Here is a 24,431-nt window from a genome sequence, read left to right as displayed (position 1 = left end):
AAAAAACCAAAATTCTTATATTTCATTCCGGTTTCATTAAAAAAAACCAAATTTTTTTTTCTTTTTAATTCGTATTATACCTATACACATATGTATACTTTCATTTAATCTCTAGTTACGTAATATACACATATGCACATTATTATTTACCTTAAATTATACATATGTGTATAGGAAAAAACATGTGTGTACATATTATACATATATGTATAATAAAAAAAACCGATTTTTTTTCTTTTTAATTCGTATTATACCTATACACATATGTATACTTTCATTTAATCTTTAGTTATGTAATGTACACATATGTACATTATTATTTACCTTAAATTATACATATGTGTATAGGAAAAAAACATGTGTGTACATATATATACATATATGTATATGTATAATTTAGCTAAACCGAGAATTTTTTTTTACGTTTTTTTTTTAAGAAACCGGGATGATAAATAAGAACTTTGGTTTTTTTTACTTTTTTTATTTTTGTGTTTTTTTTTGTTTTATGATTTTTTTTATTTTTGAATTTTTTTGTGGTCCAAAATAGTTCTCATAGTTCTCAATTCCCAAAAAGTTCTCACATGATCCTGATCCTATATATATATAATAGCTTGTTTACAGTAGTATAACATAAAAACAAGTGGGATTCATGTTAGTATAGTAATAGAAGATTAATGGGTGGCACTTCCGGTCTCGTGTAATCTAGTTCGACATTTGAAGGTAAAACACTCAACCCATATATATTAGGAGCTGCATTAATATATATAAGTATCAATATTATTTATTATTAGCCAGTATGATATGAAGACCTGAAATTATTAGGTGCAAATACAGTTAAGTTACCCGCTTATATTGGTTATCAAACCTTATATTAAATATATATATATATATATATATATATATTATATTATATATATATATATATAAGCGGGTAACTTAACTGTATTTGCACCTAATAATTTCAGGTCTTCATATCATACTGGCTAATAATAAATAATATTGATACTTATATATATTAATGCAGCTCCTAATATATATGGGTTGAGTGTTTTACCTTCAAATGTCGAACTAGATTACACGAGACCGGAAGTGCCACCCATTAATCTTCTATTACTATACTAACATGAATCCCACTTGTTTTTATGTTATACTACTGTAAACAAGCTATAGTAAATTACCACCACTTAGTAGCTGTTAACCTCCCTCCCTAATTAACTAGCACCATTAATTTTTGCCAACTTTTATTGCTGCTTCTTGTTTTTCTTTCCTTTCCTTTTTTTAACAAACCATCGCCACCATCACACAGTTACATATATTTTATTTCACTCTCGTTTATCTAAGATAAACCAATATCTTTCATATTCTTGATTTTATAAAAGAAAACTAGGAGATATAGATGCTTTTGTGTATGTATACATACAAGATATGAGGTCAACGAACTAACAGGTGTCGAACTATTAAAGTTGGTGACAATTATAGCGAACATGGCATGGCATCAAGTTTGAATATATAGTCCATCCACTTTTATTTTCTTTCTATTCATATCCATTTATTATATTTTATTATTTTGAAGGTATACACATCTAGTTGCTATATATATATATACATGTATATTATATAAATATATTAACTATTTATTTTAAATGCCTAAATAAATAATATAAATATTATAATCAAAAGTTGATTTGTCTAAACAATGTTTCATTACTTTAAGCGCTTGCTGAAACGTATCCAACAGAAATGATCATCTATTTTATTAATGGCTCGTTTAAGAGCACGTTAGATATAAAGTAATACTCTAATTATCTCTACAAAACGGGATGCTACAAAGAATATTAGTATTTGAATTACTCAGAAAAAAGCCTCTCTTTGGCATAAAATAAAAGCGAAAATTATGAGTTGTGCACTTGTGCTTTTGGGCTGAGGCACTATACATGTCTCATTCTCAAATTGAATGGTGTGTGCCATCCTAGTTTTTAGGTTGGCAAAGTTTGACTCCTTTCGTTTTTTGACCGTCACTTGACCCGTTAAGATGTGATGAAATTACATTACTACCCCCCAAAACTTCATTTGTCGATCAAATTGGAGCCATAATGTATAAATATTCTTCTTCTTCATCAACCACACAATCGAAGTCCGAAATATATGACCGATCTGAGCTACGATGCTCTTGTGATGTAGTGACTTGTTACTGGATTTCCAGGAACGAAGCAAACCCGGGTCGACGATTTTTGTGTTGTATAAGTGTTAAATTAGTTAGATTTTATGAGTCTTGTGTTGTGTAAGTGTGAAATTAGTTAACTTTTATGATTTTTGTGTTTTTTAAGTTCAATTTTAGGTTAACGTTGTGTATGCTAAGATAATAAGGGTTAGTTCAATTTTAGGTTGATTCTGTGTTTATATGATGAATTCATTACAGAAGGGGATTTGTAGATGGCTAAAATGGGCTGATAATCCCACCTGTCCTAGCTGTGAAAAGGTAACCTAGGCTATGGTGAAGATGATTTTGATACATCATTAGTTGTCTCATTCTTTGTTTATTTGTTTATCAATTTTTGTAATAGATATAATGTATAGGGGTTAGTTTTGCAATTAATGTAAAGTACATTCGCTATGGATTATATAGCGAATGAACTGCTTTGATACCTCGTTCGTTAGGGGATGTTAACGAATGAGAGGTAACGCATAAGTGTAACATCCAACTTTTTGTTAAATAATAAATAACAGAAAGTTTTGTTAATAGTGTGTGTCGTTAAAGTAGTCTTGTGTTAAGTGTTTGGGAAGTAGGAATTGGGAATGGGTGGTGGGACCCATGAAACCCCCTCTATATATAACCCAACCACTTCTTCCTTTTCTTTTCCTTTCTCATCCGAACACACAAACACACACACTCAAGAAACACACACATACACTCTCTCTAGCACTCAGATTTAAAATCTAAGCCAAAGAAGGGTGGAATCTTGTGTTTAACATCGTCAAGCAACAAGAATCACGTCCAGATCCTCGAGTTGTCAAGATCTGAACTCAAACCCGCAAGTAAAAGGTGGGTTTTAGTTTAAAATGGTTAAGTTTTGTGATTAGAATCGGCATGCAAACAGTTATAATGATAGATCGGGTTGTGAAATGTAAGAAAAATATAAACTTGATAAGTTATAACCTCTCGGGTGCACTTTGTGATAAAAAGGTGGTGTTTAGACCTTGAGAGATGGGTTCAGGATCAGGTGCATGGGGTCAGAATGTGTCGAAGGTTGGGAAAGAGTAAAAATCAGGTCCTGAGGAAGAGCCACGAAGTAAAATGGCTTAAAAATGGTAAAAGCGAAGAAAGGCAGGCATTTCGCTTCGCTCAGCCATGATAAGCGAAACAGGCATTTCGCTTCGCTTAGCCATGCGAAGCGAAACAGTTTCATGCGAAGCGAAACGCTTCCATGCGAAGCAAAACAGTCCCATGCGAAGCGAAATTCTTCCATGCGAAATTTTATAAAATTCATTTTCTGATGCGAAATTCTTCCAGCCAGGGGCGCTGCCCCTTGGACCCTGCTAGGGGCTGCTGCCCCTAGACCCCGCTACCAGGGGCGCTGCCCCCGGACCCCCGTTAGTTTAGGTTGTCATTAACTTAGATATAAGAAGTAGTTGTAATGGATATTTGACACTCGTAATGCGTTATACAGTTAGCCGTGCACAGCTAAAGAAGGGCATTACTGTTAACGGCGAGAGAAACCGACTTCAGGTGAGTTTCTAGCCCCTTTATCCGTTATGTTTTGGGGCTGATGCATACTCCTTTGTGATAGTTGTTAATACACTTAACTTAAGTGGTAAGTGTATGATATGTGTATGTTATATGTACGACTAAGTATTGATTGTTAGTATGAAATGTTTATAGGAATGAATATGTACATATACGTATGTGCATGACTAGAAGATATGTAAAGTATGCATAAATGAAAATGAATGTATGATCGAGTGACGTGACAGGTACGGTTATTGGAGACAAAGGGACTAGACCCTAATAATATCTGAGACAGAAGGGACCAGACCCTAATAATATCTGTGATGGTAGAGATAGAATAGCCTATGGTAAATTACAAGGCCTTATGAAAGAAAGTATGTAAGCGCGTGTGCATGTATATAAAGTTTGAATGAAAGAAGTAAGAGTAAATAAGGCATGAATACGTATCTTCGGATACGTATGAGTAAGGGTATGAATGTATTGTATGTAAAATGATTAACTAGAACTCACTCAGCGTAGCTGACTTTTAGTATGCATGCAGGCAAATAGATTGAGGCAGCTGGCTTGAGGAGGGACACGTGGCATGGACGAAAGAGATTGGCATCTACAAAGAAGTGTCATGACTGTTCTAATTAATGTTAATGGAAAGACATTTTGTATGTTAAGACAAAAATGAATGTTTGTAATGTGATGTTTGAAGTTTTAAATTATTCCGCGAAAGTTTAAATTAACTCTGATTTTAGAACTGTGTTTATGAGTAAATCCAACACCAAAGTAGGGTTACCGGGAACGGGGCCTTACAATAAGGCTATTATCTAGGGGAATGTCTAGCGAATGTTCACTCTGCATGCATAGCGAATGAGACATCGTCTCCTATATATATCCCTGTATCTATTTTCTAATTAGCAGTTTTGAATTATTAACATCCTCTTCTCGTTACTCTGCCGCCTTTCTCTGTTAACAAACACACACACTTACACACACTGATACCTAATCAATTAACATAGATCATATCAATAGACTTGATCAAACAGTAGCAAATCATGATGTTCAATCATTTGGTTTCTCAAGTGGTATTAGAGCCATGGATGTCTGATTGGTCGCATTGTTGACTTAGATTAGATTATTTTATTGTGTTTGAGAGTATAAAGTGTACAGACTAAAAACGAACTTAAACGGACTGAAATTAATCAACTAAGGACAATTAGAAACATAACTGAAGTTAATTTGAATTAAGGATGGTTTGGTTTAATTGTAATTTGATCTGGAATGAATGAATTGAACTGTGTTGTTCGATTTGATGAGTTTTGGATTGAGCGGGAGACTTTGAATGTGTAATATTTGACTTTAATAGTCAAAATCGGTTCTAGATTTGACTGCATTGGAGTGAATTGTGTTTAAATGTGCTCGGAATGGTTCAGATTGAGTGTGGTTTGATTACGAGTGGATTGCGAGTCGATTGGTGATGTTTTGGTGAGTGATTTGTTGTGGTTTTGATTTGGTTAATACTCTGGGTTTTGAGTTTGAAGACTTGAATTAATTTGCTAATTTCTTAATGATAGATGAGTTCATTCGTTATCATCTTTGAGTTCATTCTTTAGGTTGCTAAAAGTTTGTTATAACTGTTCTAATGACTCATTCGTCATACTGTTCACTCATTCACTATTTTTTCGTCCGTTTCCTTCATTAGTTTTTTATTCATTTCCTTCATTTGTCTTACTGTTCCTTACATTCATTCGCTACTGTTTCCATTCGTTAACTAGACTCATTAGTTATACTCATTCGTTATTACATTTTCAGATTTGCTCGTTTTTCATCCATCAACTTTCATATTTTGGCAAGTTAGACCCAAAACTTTCAAAATGACAAATTTTATGCGCTTCTCAAAACGCTCTCATGCAAATGATGCTGAACTATGATACAAAGATTGATTCTCATGCAAAGACCCCGAAAATTAATAGTTTAAATGATTTCCAGATATGGGAATTAAGATTTAGATCTCATCTGGGGGTAATTGATCCTGATAGTGTGCAGATGTGAGAAAACTTATGTAAGACTACTTGTTGATACATCTGGTCTCTAAATATGTCCTAATCATTCTCACTTAATACAAATTTCATCTTTTCCAAATACAAGATATAGAACTAACATATACCTTATGCAATATGACTTGCACATTTTCTATATGTAAACTTTTACCTAGTTGTTTAACTTTACTAATCTATGTATTATTATTAATAACCAATTCAAGAATTTAATAATCATCAAACAATTTTTGATTTAACAATCAAGTTCTATATTCTAGCATGAACCTAGACATGATCATCATCATTCAAGTACACATGTAAGTTAACTCACTTGAACACCATCTTCATACTATCTCTCTCTCTTTCTCCAAATTTTCAATATAACAATCTTACTTGTTTAATTTCATATCCTACAACATAAAAAATCAAACCACAAGTATTCAACATAACCCATTTTCAACAAAACACTCATATCCTCCATTACAACTTAAGAACACCAAAAAGCACCAAAATTCACCTTAAAATAGTTACTATCTATTCAAGACTACCATTCCATAATCCCCTATTAAAAAAATCCATGTATATATGCATGTATGTGGGTGTTCGGTTCCCTTATCCACACACACATGCATACACACGGTTCACACACATGTACACACACACAGTGGCGGATGTAGTGTAATAGGAGGGGTAGCCTCCGCTACCCCTCAACTTTTTGTCGGTAGTGTAAAAAAATTAGGTTGGTTTTTGTATTTCGTTACCCATGAAAAAAAAATAGCGTTACCCCTATGCGTTTTAAGCCCAACCAATTTAAAATTCAACCCAACTAAAGCCCAAACAAAGGTGTAAAGCCTAAACCAATAAAACCCATTATGCGTAAGTTCAACCAATTTTAAAATTCAACCCAACTCGGTATAACTCATGCATTCGTGTACAAACCAGTGAAAACGAAGTAACACGAATATCCTCAGCAGTCAGTCCATTTCCATTAGCCGGCCGGTGGGAGCGAGAAGTTTGGGATACGTTTGGTGTTTCTTCCATCAATCATCCAGATCTATGCCGTATATCAACAGTTTATGGTTTTGAGGGTCATCCATTACGAAAAGACCTTCCTCTGAGTGGATATGTGGAAGTACGCTATATGTTACAGTTAAAACAAAATTGTCGGCCTCAATTAATCAAAAACTGCCACCACCATGACCAGACACCATTGCGCTGCTGCGGGCTGCCCTTCTCCTCCTCCGGTCACCTGACCAGGTGACCTTACCACTCTACACTGCAGCCGAGAAGAGGTGGTTCACCGGTTCAAACCCTCTTTCACGGTTCGACCTATAGTTTATCAATTTAGGTATTCTTCAACTTTTAGCTAAAATTATAATTGGTTATATAAATTGTCAATATAGAACAATTGTAAGTTTGTTAAAATTATTCCCGGAAGTTGTTGAGGTACTTGCTTTTATTAAAGAAGATGGAGAGAGTGTGCAACAAGGAACTAATGCGAACAGTATTCTTAAGTATTTTAAGAGTCTTGATTTTGTGTTTTATATACACTTGTTAGATGTTATTATAGGCCTCACAAATTCTCTATCAAAACATCTTAAAAAAATTCAAGACTTGTTAGAAGTGTCTAAGTTGATAAGCGGGACAAACCGAGCATTGAATAATCTAAGACAAAACGGGTTTGACAAGATGTTGGCTATAGTGACATTTTTTTGTGAGAAAAACAAGATGAAGATGTTAGATATGACGGAAATTTATGGTAATAAACAAAACCGAAAGAATATCATTACTAATCGAAATCATTTTGAGGTTGAAGTTTTTAATACCGTTTGGATATGCAAATTCAAGAACTTGAAATAGATTTAGTGAGGTCTCAACTAGTTTGATAGAAAATATGTCCAGTTTAAATCCTTGTGATTCGTTTTCTAAGTTTGACATATCGAAGATAGTGGCATTTTCAGATATGTATTCGAATGACTTTAGTAATGAAGAAAGAGGGTGTATTTTGAATGATCTTACGACCTTTTATCACACTTTAAAGGAAGATGATAAATTTGCAAAATTGGGTGGAATGTGTGACCTTGCTCGTGTAATGGTGGAAACCGAAAAAGAAGCCACTTTTCCTTTGGTATTGAAGTTAGCATTGGTTTTACTGGTTGCAAATGCAACCGTTGAAAGATGTTTTTATAAAATGAAGCTTATCAAGACGGATTTACGCAATCGAATGGGTGATGAGTATTTGAACAATGCTTTAATTTGTGCGGTCGATAGAGAAATGCTTGATAAAGTACAAGAAGAGGATGTGATGACTCGATTTCAAGCTTTCAAAAACTGAATGGGAGCAATATGCAGCCTATGTTTTTAAATTTATTTATCATCGTATTTCTATTTTTGTTTAGTTTACATTGTATGAAATACGGTAGAAAAAAATTGAGCGTTACCCTTGACATTTGGTTCTAGATCAGCCACTACACACACAATCATTATTAACTCTTAAATCTAGTTTGTATGTCATGTTAAACCCTTGTGTGAAATATCTCAAATGGCAAAAAAAAATCTATCAATAAAGTTATTGTCTTTAGTGTTTACCTTGAGATTTTGGGTGAAAATGGGGAAGAGAAGATGATGAAAAATCTCTAAATGGGTGCTTGGATCCTTGATTCCCTAAGCCTTCTTACAAGCTCCTAATCTCTTGTTTCCTCCTAGACAATCTTTAGACTTCCATTTTCTTGCTTAATCTTGAGTGAAAAGTGATGATGTAGGTGCGTGGTGGTAGCCAATGGTGGAGAGAGAGGAGAGCGGTGGTGTTTTGCTTGAAATCTTGAGTTGCATATATTTTATAGATCAATCATGTTGCAAATATTTTCTCTTTTGTGATAAATGAAAACATGACAATGGTGGATTTTAATGACGGTGTTTGGCTGATTTTAAAGAAGAAAGACATAGAGTTAGGTTTGATGAATATGAAGTATAGGTTAGATTATTTGTGTGTGCTTGGGTTGATTTGTCAAAAAGAGAAACTTCCATGTGTTGTGGTGATGATTACAAGTGACATGAGTGGGTGAAAGGGGTGGTGGGTTGGGCGTTGGTTTTGAGAGGGAAAGGGATTGGTTGGGTTGGTTAGTGAGTTTTTAAACAATTATCTTAAGTTTCCGTTTTAACGTCTAACGAACTTTAGTTAATTAAATGAATTCCGATCATAATAATTTCTATCAGACTATATCTGATATTGAATTCCTAACAATATGGACTAAAGAAATTAAATTTTGGTGGTGGTTGGTTTCGGGTTCATACATTGTACGACACTGACTTTTGAACCGCTAACTTTTTAAATATTTCGAGCCGAACCTTCTAAAAATAAAGTTATAACTTATTACTAATGTTTTTATAATAACAATAATTTTTCGAGTTATTCAAGATACTATGGGCATTTAACTGTTTTTTTAAGTCGTCGCCGGTGTTCGTTTCGCGTAGTGTCCGCTACGCGACAAAATTGAACTTTTTGAACTTTTTGAACGTAAATAAATATGTTTGAACTTTCAAAATTGAACTTTTTGAACGTAAATAAATTAACTTTTTTGAACGTAAATAACTTTTTGAACATATTTGGAGTTTTTGGACTAAAATAATGTCACTTTATTTATTATATTATTTTATTTACATAAGTATGGTTACATTAGTCACGGGGTTAGGCTAAGTTTTAGCCGGGTGTCATAGTAAATCCCAAGCTTTGAGTCGGTAAGTCGTGCGAATTTGGTCGGTTTCGGTTACGTGCGTTATGGTATCGGAACTATGACCAAAATATTCGTCGTTTATTTGGTTGGTAAACCCAGATGGTGGTAAAACCCAAGCAATGTTGTCCCGAGAATGAGGCAGTAACTCGAAATGAATTTAGTGGGTTTCGGTTACGTTAGTTAAGGTACACATCTAAATCAAGAAAATAAATATAAAAAATGAGTCGTTGGCGTCAGTCAATAAATTCGGAGTTGAGGTTGTGAGCCTACGTGAATTCGGTCGGTTTCCGTCACATTTGTTACTGTACCGGAATTAAAACAAACAACAAAAAAACATAAAATTGATGTTCGGTCAGCAAATTTGGTCGGTTTCAGTCATGTTCGTTACCATACTGGAATTAAACAAGAAAAAAAAAACACAAAATTGACGTTCGGTTGGCTTTCGTTATATTCATTACGGTACTGTAACTAAAATGAAAAAAAAAGTTTCATTCACGTTCATGACCCTACTATAATTAAACTAACAAAAAAACTCAAAATTGACGTTCGATGGCCTTCCGTTATGTTCATTACGCTACCGTAACTAAAATACCAAAACAAAAAAAAAACAGGAAAAAAAAACTCAAATGCCGAGAACCAATAAGGTGCCGCCAAGTTGCCCAATCGGGACTTAGCGGCTTGAAACTCCTTAATTATTATACAAGTTAGGTGCCCACACGATACATGAGGGTACGCATGCAACCCGACATCGAACGCATAATTAGTATAGGTATGTGCGTCACCCAATGAAGGTGCGCATGCAACCCAAAATGGAACGCGTAAATAATACAAAGCCCATACGCGTGTAACTAAAGATTGAACATACGTAGCTGTCACAAGAGTGCATGTTACCAGCACACATAACTCACATCGAATAGTTTTGCAGGGCGCTAGGTTGGGCGCTCAGCAAGTTAGGGTTACGCGTGTTACGTGGCATTGGACACGCGCTTATCAGCCCCTATACATGTAAACAATGTCATCTGCGTAAGTACGTAATTGATGACTGAACGTGCATAATCGGTGATGAATATTAAGAAGTAAAGCTGAAATATACGGTAATTTCAACTAAATCACTTTTTAAGCCACCTCGTTTTAACCCGAATCTCGTTTCAGCTTGAAAGTGTTCTGCTCTGAAACCTTATTACCTAATCCTTTCAACTCGAACCTGTATAAGGCTGATCCAAACCAAGTTAACCCTTTTTTTGTATTGACCCGTTCCAACTCTTATCCAGTCTTACACACGACACGAGCCCGCCTGACCTGACCTGTTGCTGTTCCTAACTGGTAATAACGTAACATGCTAAATTTTTTTAAATTTAAAAACTATAGAAATATTATACTCAAATTAAAGAGAATAAAATATTAGTTTTTAGGGAATATCTCATAGAATAGTAACCAACTTTTAAAAGTGTTCCAATTAGGTCATTCATGCACTTTTTCCTCAAATCGGGGCACTAAATTTTCAAATTGAGTCTCATCGATTTTTCTGTGCGTCAAGAAAGAAATTAAGGATAAGATGTGGGGGACGGAATTTGCAATATATGTATTTAAATTAAAAATTAAAAAAAACATTAATTATATAAAAATTTAAAAATAAAAAATAAAATTCACGTCACCACTCAACGTTAACAAAAAAAAGATAAAAAGATTTCCTACGTAAAACAAAAAAAGGAAATGGCTAAAAAACATGTTAAAATCTTTAATTTAATAAAATATGAAAGTTGAGTGACTTAATTAAAACATCTTTTTAAGTTGAGTGATCTAATTTAAAAATAAAGTTGGTGTAATTTGTTATAAAAAATATTAGCGTGCAAAAAAGTTATGATCGTTAATAATCAAGGGGTAATTGGTTTTGAATAAGGGGTTAAATGTGTAAATATTTTTTAAACTAACAAAAAGTTAGTGAAGTTGAGGGAACAATGTATTTATTTTTATAAATGGAAGTTTAGAATGAAATTGTTAAGCTAAAACCATTTTACCCCTAATTTCTCAAAATTATATGTAGCAATAGTAATAAATGATGGATCTCTTAAATTTAAAAGGCCTTTCTCATTTGTATTATATATATATATAGTATAGATAATAATAATAATAATAATAATAATAATAATAATAATAATAATAATAATAATAATAATAATAACTAGCATTTTACCTGACACGTTGAGCAGGCAGGTCGATAAAACCCGGGCAATAATAAACTCAAGCGTTTTCGGTCTCGAGCATTGAGGAGGTAAGTTGACGTGAATTTGGCCGGTTTCGGTTAAGTGTGTTATGATACTGGACTAAAACCAAAATTAAAGAAAAACATATAAAGTTTGAGGAGGATCAATAGGATGGCGTCGATCGATAAAACTCGGCTGTTGGGAAGACCCGAGCATTGCCGATCCCCATCGGGTGAGTCTATGCAAATTCGGTCGATTTTCATCACATTCGTTACGGTGCCAAAATTAAAACAAAAAAAGGCATTCGGTAGGTTTTCGTTACGTTATTTACGGTACCGGACTTAAAACAAAATGCGGTGAGTCTACACGAATTCGGTCGGTTCCGTCATGTTCCTTAGGATACCGGAATAAACAAAAAAATGGCATTCATTCGATTTTCATTACGTTAGTTGAAGTAAAAAAAAAAGAAGCAAAATGTTGTGGACGAATATGGTGTTGCAAAGTGGCCCAATGGGGGGACACTAAAGGGCAACTAGTAAAACCCCATCATTGAAACCTAGGTATTGGTAAAACCTGAGCGTAACGACGATGAGTTGACACGAATTTGAACATTATCGGTACGCTCGCTACGATATAGAAACCGTTGGCAAAACATGAGCATTAAAACCCAAAAAAATAAATTTGACAAATTAATTACAATATAAAACGATTAAAATATATAAAAAAATGAAATATATTTTCGACGTTTATTTGGTCGGTAAAGCAAGGTGGCAGTAAAAGCCAAGCATTATCAATCCCAGACATTGAGGTGGTAGCTCGTCACGAGTTTGGTCGGTTTCGATTACTTTAGTTACGATACCAGAGCTAGAAAAACGGAAAGAACTTTAAAAAAAATTAAAGTGGACTTATGGGATGGTGTTGATTGGTAAAACCTGAGGGCTAGAGTTGTGAGTCTACACAAATTCAGTCAGTTTCCGATACGTTCGTCATGATACCAAAACTTAAATAAACAAAATTCAAGGACCAATATGGTGCTACCAAATGACCAAATCGGCAATTAGCCACACCAAACTTGGTCATAATTATATATAAACATAATATAACCAAATCATAAAACCCACATTGAAATACAAGTCAAAATGAGAACAAAGACAGTTAAAAACTAGAATGGCTACTATTCAACAACAATGTCATGTTAGTAATCAGGTAGAACAATGAGTGTCCTACAACAATAACAATATACCCCCAACAAACACACTTAACCTTATTTTTTACAAGCCTTTTGCCCCTAAGCCATCCTAACACCAATCCCATAACACACCACCGACACCCATCATTATACATCACAAACTATTCCAGCAAAACCACCATTATTGCTTTCACAATAGCATCATGAATCAAGCATTGATCTCTGAATTACACTGTTGTTCTCTACTGCAACTCCTCCGACCCCAAAACATACTCGAGCAACTGGTTTTATCGAGCCTGAGCGAACCCAATTTCCCATCCTCAGATGCGGTTCGGTGAGACGGTGAACCATCCGAACCACCTCGAGGCTCACCGTCTCTTGATTGAGAAGACGGACATGAGCCATCATTGCAAGTGCATAAAGGAATGGCTACAGACGGAAACGGGCTGCAAGTAACCGGGCAGAATAACTCGGGTGAGACTGAAGCAACACGGTTCTTACTGACCTCGGGAGTGCTAGCGGGTGTGGACTCGGTTGGTTCACGGGGGTGAAGCATGCACGGGGTGCAGAAGCTGAGTGAAAGGTGTAGTTTGATTTCTTTTGCGGGTGAACCAGGTAACCTGGCAAATGAGATGATGCCGTGTCGGCATAAAGGGCATGGGATGGATCCGGGTGGGCCCATTGATTCAGACGGGTTATTGCTTGTTGAACATAGGTAGAGAGCACATCTCACACATAGTTCATGTCTGCAACCTGAGAAGTTCAAGCAAATACAAGTTTCAGTCAAACGGTTCGGGTTGTAATTGGTTTACCCAAAACACTTTCTGTTGTAGACTTTTAAAAAAATATAATTAGCATGTTAGATTTGATTATAAAAAATTATGTTGAAGGTTTTTATTACTTCATATATGATATTAACCAGCTATATTTATTTAGCTGTTTAGTATTTACTGAACGTCACGAATAGAGCATGCTCATGTTCCTTCTTTTAGCTTTAACAGAACAACCAATCAAGCACGGACAATTACACAGTTTTGTTGTTCGTGTTTGCTTATGTTCGTTCGTTAACAGTATAAAAACAGTTCACGAACATAAATAATTGAACATAGATGAACGAACATAACTCAGCTAAAACCAATTAAACGTAATGTCAAGAACAGTGTGTTGGATCTAAAAAGTTATTACTAAGTTGTAATGGGTCATAAAAATTTACCTAAATATATGAACAAACGAACGAACTTTAATAAACGTAAGATAACAAGCATAAACGTATATAAACAAACAATCGTCAAACATAAACAAATTCAGATGAACGAACGTTCACGAACATAAATGAACAAGTGAGACGTGTGTTCATGTTCGTGCATTTAATTAAACGAAAAAAATTTCTTGTTCATGCCAGTTTGTTTATTAAATAAAAGAACTTCCAACCGAACGGTTACTAAACATTCGGTTCGTCTACACGTGTGTATGTCAAGACAAATAACATGTGAAAATAGCAAACCTTCAGCAGCTACTGTGCAAGATCTTTCAAGGCAAACAGCACAAATATCAGTATCATCAGAAAGGGTTCCCGAGGACTGCAAACCACACTCTCTGCATAGAATATTTTAAATGTTAATCCGTGTCTATATTAATAAAAATAGACCAAATATCACCCATATTGCAACCATAAAAGAAGTAAAATCATATAATCCTACCTGGCAATGTTAAGTACACTCATGATGGGTTATGATAAATAATTAGAAGGGGGGAAAGCAGGTATGGCCAGGTCAGAATTTGGGGCCAATAGCGGTTCAAGCCAGTGTCGGCCCCACATTCTTGCTACATCAAGAGGAAGCCACCTGAAACAACATAAAAGTTTTCATCATTTCATGAGCAACTAGCAAATAATAACTAGAAAAACTCAAAACAAGAAAAGATGACTGTTGTACCCGTTGCAGTTTAATGTAAATCGACTAGCACCTCTTGCGAGTAGAATCTAAAAAAATTGAGCTAAAGATATTAATATACAAAAAAACTTAATATTTTTAGAGTAATGTTATTAAGATGTTAGGATAAAGTAAAGATTACCTGACAACATTTTAAATTTCCACCACAAGCAGCATAATGCAAAGGAGTACTTCCAGCTCCTACAAATCAACGCATTTAAAACTTAATAATTATAAATTATAATATAAACAAGGTTGAATACAAAATAATATTATTATGATTGACAATAATAATCAATGTCTTTAAATAAAAACAATGTAGGAGCCTAGGAGGTTATACTTCAGTGTAATCTATGCCTTCTTGTTGATTGTAACCAAAAACGACCAATCGTGCCTTATTTCTCACGATTACCCCGTGGTCGTCCTTTTTGCATTTAAAACCCATTTTGTCAGAATAGCCTTTTTCACACGGTCGGGTTTATCAATTAAGTCCCATACACCCAGTCGAATAAACTGTTGCAGCTCCTCCTGCATTGCCTCCACCCAAGATGGTTCCTTGAGTGCCGTCGTGACACTTGTTGGTTCAATCTGTGATAGAAAGCAGGTGTATTGTGCAATACTAAGGATACCTGAAGAGTGAAATCCGCATAAGCACAAACTATCGAATTCTCAGTAGGAGATAAGTTACACTCAACTTGTTCATCACATACATTAGCTAATTGGTGTCTTGTACAAACTCCGTCGTTTACATCACCAATTATATATTCCTGCGGATGATTAAAATGAATCCTTAAGGAAGGATTAGTAGTACAGATACGTTATCACCCAGATTGGTGATATTTTCCTCTGCCGTGTCTAAAGAGACAGTTGGTGAGGCATCATTAATTAGAATAGGGTCGTTTGTGTCTATAGCTTCATCTAATGGCACTGATGATGAATCAACAAAATCAGCTTCATTGGAAGACTCAAAAACCTCATTTGATGTTTCTGATACATTAGGAGAGTCATCTACATCAATCTTGGATTAGGAAGACATTGTTCTTCCAAATAAGATCTAATGAAATCTTCAGGTACTTCCTCAACTATTGTTGTAAATGAATTAAATAATCCGTCGTAATTGGACATCCAATTGGGACCCGTGCCGGTTGGAGGAGTAGTATAACTTTGGAAATCAACGTGATACCATTCTTCCACACAACCAGAAGAGATATTGAAGATCCATTTCTTAGGAGAATTGTATCCCAAAAAATAACCCTCAAAAGCTTTTTCATCAAACTTTCCAGCATCTCTCTTCAAGACAGTACACGGACACCCGAACGGTTCCAAATACTTTAAGTTCGGTTTACGATTGTGTAGAAGCTCATAACTTGTTTTCTTGAACTCTTTACAGTTAATACGCGATTCAGTGTATAGCATGCTGTATTCACAGCTTCGTTCCAAAATTGAACGGGTAGCTTAGAATCAGCAAGCATCGTTCTCACAGCTTCAATCAACGTACCATTCTTTCTTTCAGACACGCCATTTTGTTGAGGAACATAAGGCGCACTGAATTCCCGATGAATTCCTTTCTGAATGCAGAAGAAATCCAATACATTATTCTTAAATTCAGTTCCATTATCACTTCGTATTCGTCTCACTTTCAGTTTGTAAAGTGATTCAATCTTCGTGATAAGTAACTGAATTAAGATAGGCGTCTGATCTTTTGACCCTATAAATAGAACCCATGAGTATCGTGAGAAATCGTCAGTAACCACCAAGCAGTATAGATAACCAACTATACTAGCACGATTCACTGGACCAAAGAGATCCATATGAAGTCGTTCTAGTGGTGTATCAATCGAGTTAAGTAATTTGCTCGGATGTGATTTCTTCTTTTGTTTACCCTTTTTGCATGCAACGCAATGATCATTGATCTTGAAGTTATTAAGTGAAACACCATCCACCAATTCATTTGAAATGAGAAAATTCATCTTGTGTATGTGAATATATCCCATGCGTTGATGCCAAAGGATAGAGTACTTTTCTGTTGCTTTTGACACGAAACATGTAGCTGAGGGTGAAACAGTTACGTTACAACTCATGTCTAATACATAAATATCATTTGATCGAGGTGATCTCATGACAATCATGTCTTCAGGAATCGTGTATCCCAGTTGAAGGATAACAAATTCCTTATCTGTGAAAATTGTGGTAAATTTCTTATCACATATCTGTGATACACTCAACAGATTATGATCCACCTTTTCACAATAATTAACTTTTTCAAACGTCACCTTCCTGTTTGAAACTTCTCCCTCCTTTGTAATCATCCCACCGTTGTTACCAGCAAACTTCACATAACCCCCCTTGAATATCTTTAATGTTATTTAGAAGGTCCACGTTGCCAGTGATATGCCGAGAACATCCACTATCCAATATCCAATTGTGATTTGTCACGGATCTAGATAAACTCTGCACAACAAGGTAAAGATATTAGTTCAAAAAGGCAGCCCAAGGCTCAGTCTTGGGCTCTCCCTTTGATACTTTCAGAGAAAAAGATAACTTAAAACTGGTATTCGGCACTTGAGAATAGGTGACCGGTTTCTTGTTTTTCTTCTTTAAACAACCGTCACGTATGATTCCTGAATCAGTGTTCTTACAAATTTGTTGAGCACGGTCAACAAATTTGTTTGATACATTAAACGTTTCAACTCGAACTACTTTCTTCGGATTAACATTTGGAATACATTATCATACACTCATCAACTTGATTTTCTTTTAAATTTTGAAACAAATCAGTCTTTTGAGTTGTAGAATGTTTGATATCTTCTATCTTTGCTTTACATCCTTTTGAAACATGACCAGGTTCACCACACTTGAAACATAACTGAGAATCTAAAAATTTGAGTGGTGAACTACTTGTCTTGTTTGGTAGCAAAGATTGATTAATATCAACTTTGGGTTTCTCAAACGTTTGGAACATCATGTTTCAAACCCTTTTTATTTTTATAAAATTCAAGATTTGTTGAATTCGAAGAATTTTCCAATCCTGAAGATTTGACAAATTTAATGTGTTTGAAAACATTACTTTGTGATTTCACTTGAACATTAGCAGATTTTGATTGATAGAATTTTTGTTCAAGTTCGGTAACTTTTGAAGTGTCATCCTGATATACACTTTCAATCATTTCGGGTTTGAGAAGGTTCAACGGAACTTCCTTGTCCGAAAAGACTTTGGATAAACCCTTTAATTTAAATACTTTCCCATTTAAAGAAACAGACTGAGGATTGACGAATTTCATCAACTCCTCATCAGTCACAGTTGGTTTATCTGACTTCTTCGGTTTAGGAATTACATTAGCAATTTTCACTGAATTACCCAAAGGATTTGAGCCATAAACGGCTTGCTCAAACTCTTCAGATTCACACAGAATATGATTGTAAATAGGTATATTCTTGTTTTTGACAATCTCATCTGGTTCAGACAACTCCTCGATAGAACCATCCAATTTATTTTTGGTAAATACAGCTTTACTTTTGATATGAATCTGTTCTCGAGTAGTTTTGGTTGAATCAACATCCTCAGATTCAACAGTAGGCATTTCAGAACATTTTTCCACATCGGGAATGCTACTGTAATCTTCTTTAAAAGGAGGAGGAATCTCGACATATCCCAAATCCGCTTTTCCATTTTTCTTATGAGAATTGTTTACTTCAATGATCTCATTTAACACAAACGAGGAATCTTGAAATTTTCCAAGTTTGTTTTTAAGTTCCATAACTTCATTTTCAACATTTGAAATGCAGGTTCGGAGTCGTAGAATCTCCTTAAAATGTTGATCAACAACAATTATCTTACACTGAATCTCAGCTTTGAGATCACGATTGCTTTCAGACAGATTTTGAATTTTTAGAGTAGATTGTTCTAGTAATTTGGATTTCTGTCTGTAGCATTCATTGATCATAAAGTAATATTTTGTGAGAGTAGTGTTCTGATTTAACGCTGTTTCAAGGTTAGCTTTAAGATCAGCACATTCAGAACACTCAATCACAGCAGCCGAGGGTTCAGATATATTAACTTGAGGAGTAGGACATACCTCTTCGCTCTTATCCATACAAGCATAAGATTCAACTTGATCAGGGATTGACTTATCAGATCCGATTTGCACAGATGAACTCTGATCAGAATCAGTTTCAGAGTTAGAGAAGTCACTTTTTTCAGATACATTGTCACTGCTTGCATCTTCTCAACTGGTTCACAAACAGCAAGGTTGGCCTGATTTCCCAACAACCTTTGAGACCAGTCTAAACCATCATTTGCTACAAGAGCTTGAGTGTTGTTTGACTTATTCTTGTCAGCTTCTGATGAACTCCTTTTACTTTGGTCACTTCCTGATGAATTCTTACTTGGAGATCTCCCAATATTTCGTGGACCTGAATACTTTTTTCTTGGTTTATCACATTCTTTGGCAAAATGGCCAATGTCCCCACAATTATAACACTTGATCTTTAGTTTATCAAAACCAACTCGCTTGTTAAGAGTAGGAAGGTCTTTTCCGGTTCTTTGCATAAACCTTTTAACCTTTCTGACAATCATTGCCATATTCCATTTGAGATCCATCAGCTCAAGATCATCGGGATCAATCTGGTCGTAGTCTTCATCGGTCAACTCACTTGTTGCAATCTTGCTACCAACCAGTTGTTCATATGAAGTCATGAATGCACACACAAAAGCAAATTGTTGTTCAGCTTCTTGTAGATTTACTTTTAGCAAAGAACTTGATGCATTGGTAGTTGACTCAGACTTAGCACCCGTTGCCATAAAGCATACATTAGGTGAGATGTTTATATTAGAGGTCTCATCTTGAGCTTGAGCAAAGAAAGCATTAATTGGAATAGAACTTGAAGAATTGTTTCCTGGCATTGCACCCCCATCAAGTGAAGGACTTTGGGTTTGATTATCCTTTAATGAGTTTTGGCACTTCAACTCAAATTCTCTTTCTTCAATTTTGTTAATGAATTGCACGACAGTAAGCTCCGTGTTACGAAAGAAACCGTTCTCTTTTAACACAAACAGGAAAGTAGAATATGATGATGGCAATGCGTTCTTCAGTGTATCAATTTTATCAGCTTCAGTTGGCTCAAGATTTACACTTGCCATTTCCACAACAAGATGACTAAAATGATTAATCATCTCTTCTACGGTTTCATTCTTCATCAAGATAAAGTTTCTAAACTGAAACTTTACCAGAGTTTTCTTACTCTCAATTGTATTACCCAAGCTTCTTCTTTTCAGGGTATCAAAAAGAAATGCACAAATCTTTATAGTGCTGTATTGATGAAAGATCTGCTCAAGCAAAGCCATTGTAAGAGTCGAATAAGCTTTTGTCACTACCAACTTCGGGGAGAAGTCGCGGAACGTGTGGTTAGGTAAAAATGGCAACATATGTGTATAAAAGGTAATGTGAAAGTATATATATATGTAACACTCATACGTGCTTATTTGGAACAAGGTGTATGAATACGTGTACGTACGATACTGTTGATGACGGTAAATTTTACTATGAATATTATATTCATTTATATTCAATATTGATTTTAATAATAATTAAAATTAAAATTTTAATAAAACTAATATTATATTCTAAATAATTAATATTAAATTTGGTTTAACTAATTAATCTTTTCAACAATAGTTAGCGCTAGCAATAGATATTATTCTTATAACTAACCTTCGTGCAGAGTCATGTCAAGGAATAACGAGTACGTACCGGAAGAAGAACCGGTAATCTCTGTTGAGGAGGATCCAGAGGAGGAATCTGAGGAGGATCCAGAAGAGGAGGAACCGGAGGAGGAGGAGGAAGAGGTGGAAGAAGAAGTTATCTCTAGAGAGCTACCCAGGAATGTGCCTGATCTATCCGGCTACAGATGCGATAGTTATCCACCCAGGTCACCACACAGGGATCAAAACGAAGTTAGCAGTCAGTATCGTTCACCTGCTAGAGTAGCCCGATCACCCACTCCACCAATTCACCTGTCGCCGACGACTTCAGCTACTGCGCGAGTCCGACAGACTGCTCGTATTCGGGTAACCCTGATTGACCCTACCTCGATTCCATTCAGATCTACCCACGACCGGGGAGGACCTTCACGCCCTAGGGCAGATACTTCATCTTCCCGTTCATTGAGTATACCTACCCGTCACCCTGACCTCCCAAACGCAGGAAACGACTCTTGGATGGCTGTCCTGACTGACCGTGTGATAGACCACTCGATAGCCATAGCTAACATTAACCAGGAGAGGAGGGACGTGACCCAGTACTTATCGACGTTACATCAGATAGTACTGAACTTGCAGCAGTCAGATGCCTACCACCACTGGTGTTTGGATAGGGTGACAGTTCGGCTGTGGAATTGTTACTGGGTGATTACGGTGCTGTTATTTTTATGTTTGTGGCTAGCCTATCGTCTGTATGGATAGATGCGGAATATTACAGATATGTGTACGTGATCTTTTGATACTCGATGTATGTATATAGTAGTATGTGATGTTAATATGGGGCACAATTTTGTACATTATTACAAGCACTGACCCTTATAGGGTTAAGTCTAACCGTCACCTAGTGACAGATTTTGATATATACATGCAAGCACTGGCCTTTATCAGGCTAAGTCTATGTACCTTTTGATATCAATGTACGGAACAATTTGTGAAATGTCAGTATGTTATCTGGTTTACCTGTACAACATTTATTGTGATTATTATTACACAGTGCCATAGACTGGAATTAGTACTAATTGGCTTATATTTGTTTATCATTATAGAATGGCCCCAAAGAAAGCAAACCCTATGACGGAGGCAGAAGTAGCCGAGATGATTGCTCGGCAAATGCAGGCAGTAATTCCACTTATTGTAACACAAGTAACTGCTGGTGTTAATGCCAACATACAAACAAACCAGCAACAAATCAATAATGCTCCCCCAACCAACACTGAAACAGTTACAAATAATAATCCCCCACCTAATACAAATGCCCTACCAATGCAAACAGTCCCCCACCGGATACAAATAATGTCAACAACAATAATCCTCCATCGAACCCAAACAATAACAATAACAACTCTAATCCCCCTCGAAGGGAATATTCGATCAAAAACTTTATGGCCTGTAAACCGATTGATTTCAAGGGCATTGAAGGGCCAAACGGGTTAATCAAATGGATCGAAAAGACTGAATCTGTCCTCAATATCAGCAATTGTCCCCCCGAAAACATTGTCAAGTATGCTGCTTCTACTTTTACGGATCATGCTTTGATGTGGTGGAACACTACAGTTCAGATAAAAGGGCAAGATACAATTAACCGCATGACATGGGCTGAACTCAAAACATTGATGCTAGAACATTTTTCCCAAAGAATGAAATACGAAGGTTAGAACACGAACTTTGGAGTCTGGAAATGAAAGGAGTGGATCATTTGGGATACACGAACCGCTTCAATGAATTGGCTCGCTTAGTACCATGGTTAGTAACCCCTGAAGACAAGCGAATTGAACGTTATATTTGGGGTTTAACCCCGGAAGTGAGGAGTTTGGTGAACTCCGTGGGGCACACATCGTTTGAAAATGTTGTGACCCAAGCCGGAATTGTGACTTTTGACTTGGTAAGAAGCGGAGTATTGAGAATGACCGGAGAATCAGTGGGTATGAAACGAACTGACTACGAGACGAGAGCACAAGGAGGACAATCAAGCAAACGTGCACGTCTAACAATAAGAAATTATGCCATAACTGGTTCCGATACAAAGCAAGACAGGTATAAGGGACCCTTGCCAAAGTGTGATAAATGTAATTACCATCATGTGGGAGAATGCAGATTCCCAGTATGCCAGAAATGTGGTCGAACTGGGCATTATGCCCCTAATTGCAGAGCAGGTGCAGAAATTGTAAGCCGACCAACTCAAACAACTCAACCTCGTCGTCCACCGCCACCCAGACCTCAGCCAATCCGCCAACAACCTATCCAACAAACTTCAACCGTAGCAACCTACCGTGCCTGTTATGAATGTGGCAGTACAGAACGTATTAGAAGAAACTGCCCCAAGTTGAATCCAAGAGTAGTTACTAGACCGAACCAAGCATCGACTTCAAGTGCGCCTCGGGGACGCGCGTTCGTTATCGGGTCTGGGGAAGCACGACAAGACCCGAACGTAGTAACAGGTACATTTGTTGTTTCTGATCAATATGCTTCTGTATTATTTGATACTGGTGCCGATAGAAGCTTTGTTTCCACTATTTTTGTATCCCTGGGTAACATGCCAGTTAGTGAACTAACAAATCCCTATACTATAGAACTCACTAACGGTAACTCTATAACTGTCAACCCAATAGTCCAAAACTGTTCCATTATTCTTAATGACCACCCATTCCTTATTGACCTACTCCCGGTGGAGTTAGGAAGTTTTGATGTTATTGTCGACATGGACTGGTTAACCAAGTATAAGGCGGAGATTGTGTGTAACGACAAGGCAGTTAAAATTCCCTTTTCGAATGGTGAGGTGATTGTAGTACAGGGAGAGAAGTCTGGTTCGATATTACCTCTCGTGTCTCATCTTAAAGTGTTGAAATGTTTACGCCAAGGTTGTATGGCATTCTTGGCAAACGTGACTATAAAGAACCATGATGAGAAACGCATAGAATAGATTCCCGTTGTACGTGAATACACCGATGTCTTTCCCAATGATCTACCTGGATTACCACCGAACCGACAGGTTGAATTCCGTATTGACTTAATCCCAGGATCAGCCCCTATTGCTAAGGCACCTTACCGATTGGCACCCTCTGAAATGCAATAACTATCTAACCAGTTACAGGAGTTGTTAGATAAGGGTTTCATTCATCCTAGTTATTCTCCTTGGGGAGCACCGGTATTGTTCGTAAAGAAGAAAGATGGGAGTTTTAGAATGTGTATCGATACCGGGAATTAAACAAAGTTACCATCAAAAACTGATACCCTCTTCCACGAATAGATGACTTATTTGACCAACTTCAAGGGGCAAACTATTTCTCGAAAATTGACCTTCGATCCGGTTACCATCAAGTTAAGATTCAAGAGGAAGATGTGTCTAAAACGGCGTTCCGAACTCGTTATGGCCACTACGAATTCTTAGTTATGCCGTTCGGACTGACTAATGCTCCCGCAGTTTTCATGGATCTTATGAATCGGGTTTGTAAACCGTACCTCGACAAATTTGTTATCGTGTTTATTGATGACATTTTGATATATTCGAAAACCAAAGAGGACCACGATCAGCACTTACGAACCATTTTGGAGTTGCTGAGACAGGAAAAGTTGTATGCCAAATTATCAAAGTGTGAATTCTGGCTACAAGAGGTACAATTTCTTGGGCACGTTGTTAACCGACACGGTATTCATGTAGACCCGAGCAAAATTGAAGCCATTAAAAATTGGCAGGCCCCAAAGTCACCGAAAGAAATTCGCCAATTTTTGGGTTTAGCTGGGTATTATCGGCGCTTTATTGCTAATTTTTCTAGCATAGCCCAACCTTTAACCCTTTTAACTCAAAAAGATCGTGCTTATGTTTGGGGAGAAGATCAAGAAACTGTCTTTCAATTGCTGAAA

The 24,431-nt window shown here is 36.2% G+C and overlaps 1 pseudogene across 1 annotated transcript; it reads right to left on the bottom strand.

Moving 5' to 3' along the window:
* Positions 1-13,007: 13,007 nt before the first annotated feature.
* Positions 13,008-18,393, bottom strand: LOC143536688 (E3 ubiquitin-protein ligase XBAT33-like; annotated as a pseudogene). The gene is made up of 6 exons (XR_013135921.1): positions 17,970-18,393; positions 14,955-15,013; positions 14,816-14,862; positions 14,582-14,725; positions 14,386-14,477; positions 13,008-13,634 (listed from the first exon to the last, which is right to left on the bottom strand). The product of XR_013135921.1 is annotated as an E3 ubiquitin-protein ligase XBAT33-like (transcript).
* Positions 18,394-24,431: the final 6,038 nt, after the last annotated feature.

Source organism: Bidens hawaiensis, unplaced genomic scaffold (genome assembly GCF_021521415.1).
Source record: "Bidens hawaiensis isolate Kalapana, Puna unplaced genomic scaffold, B.hawaiensis_p1.1 tig00010894_1, whole genome shotgun sequence".
Lineage (NCBI taxonomy): Eukaryota > Viridiplantae > Streptophyta > Magnoliopsida > Asterales > Asteraceae > Bidens > Bidens hawaiensis.
This window is presented reverse-complemented; position numbering and strand designations above follow the sequence as displayed.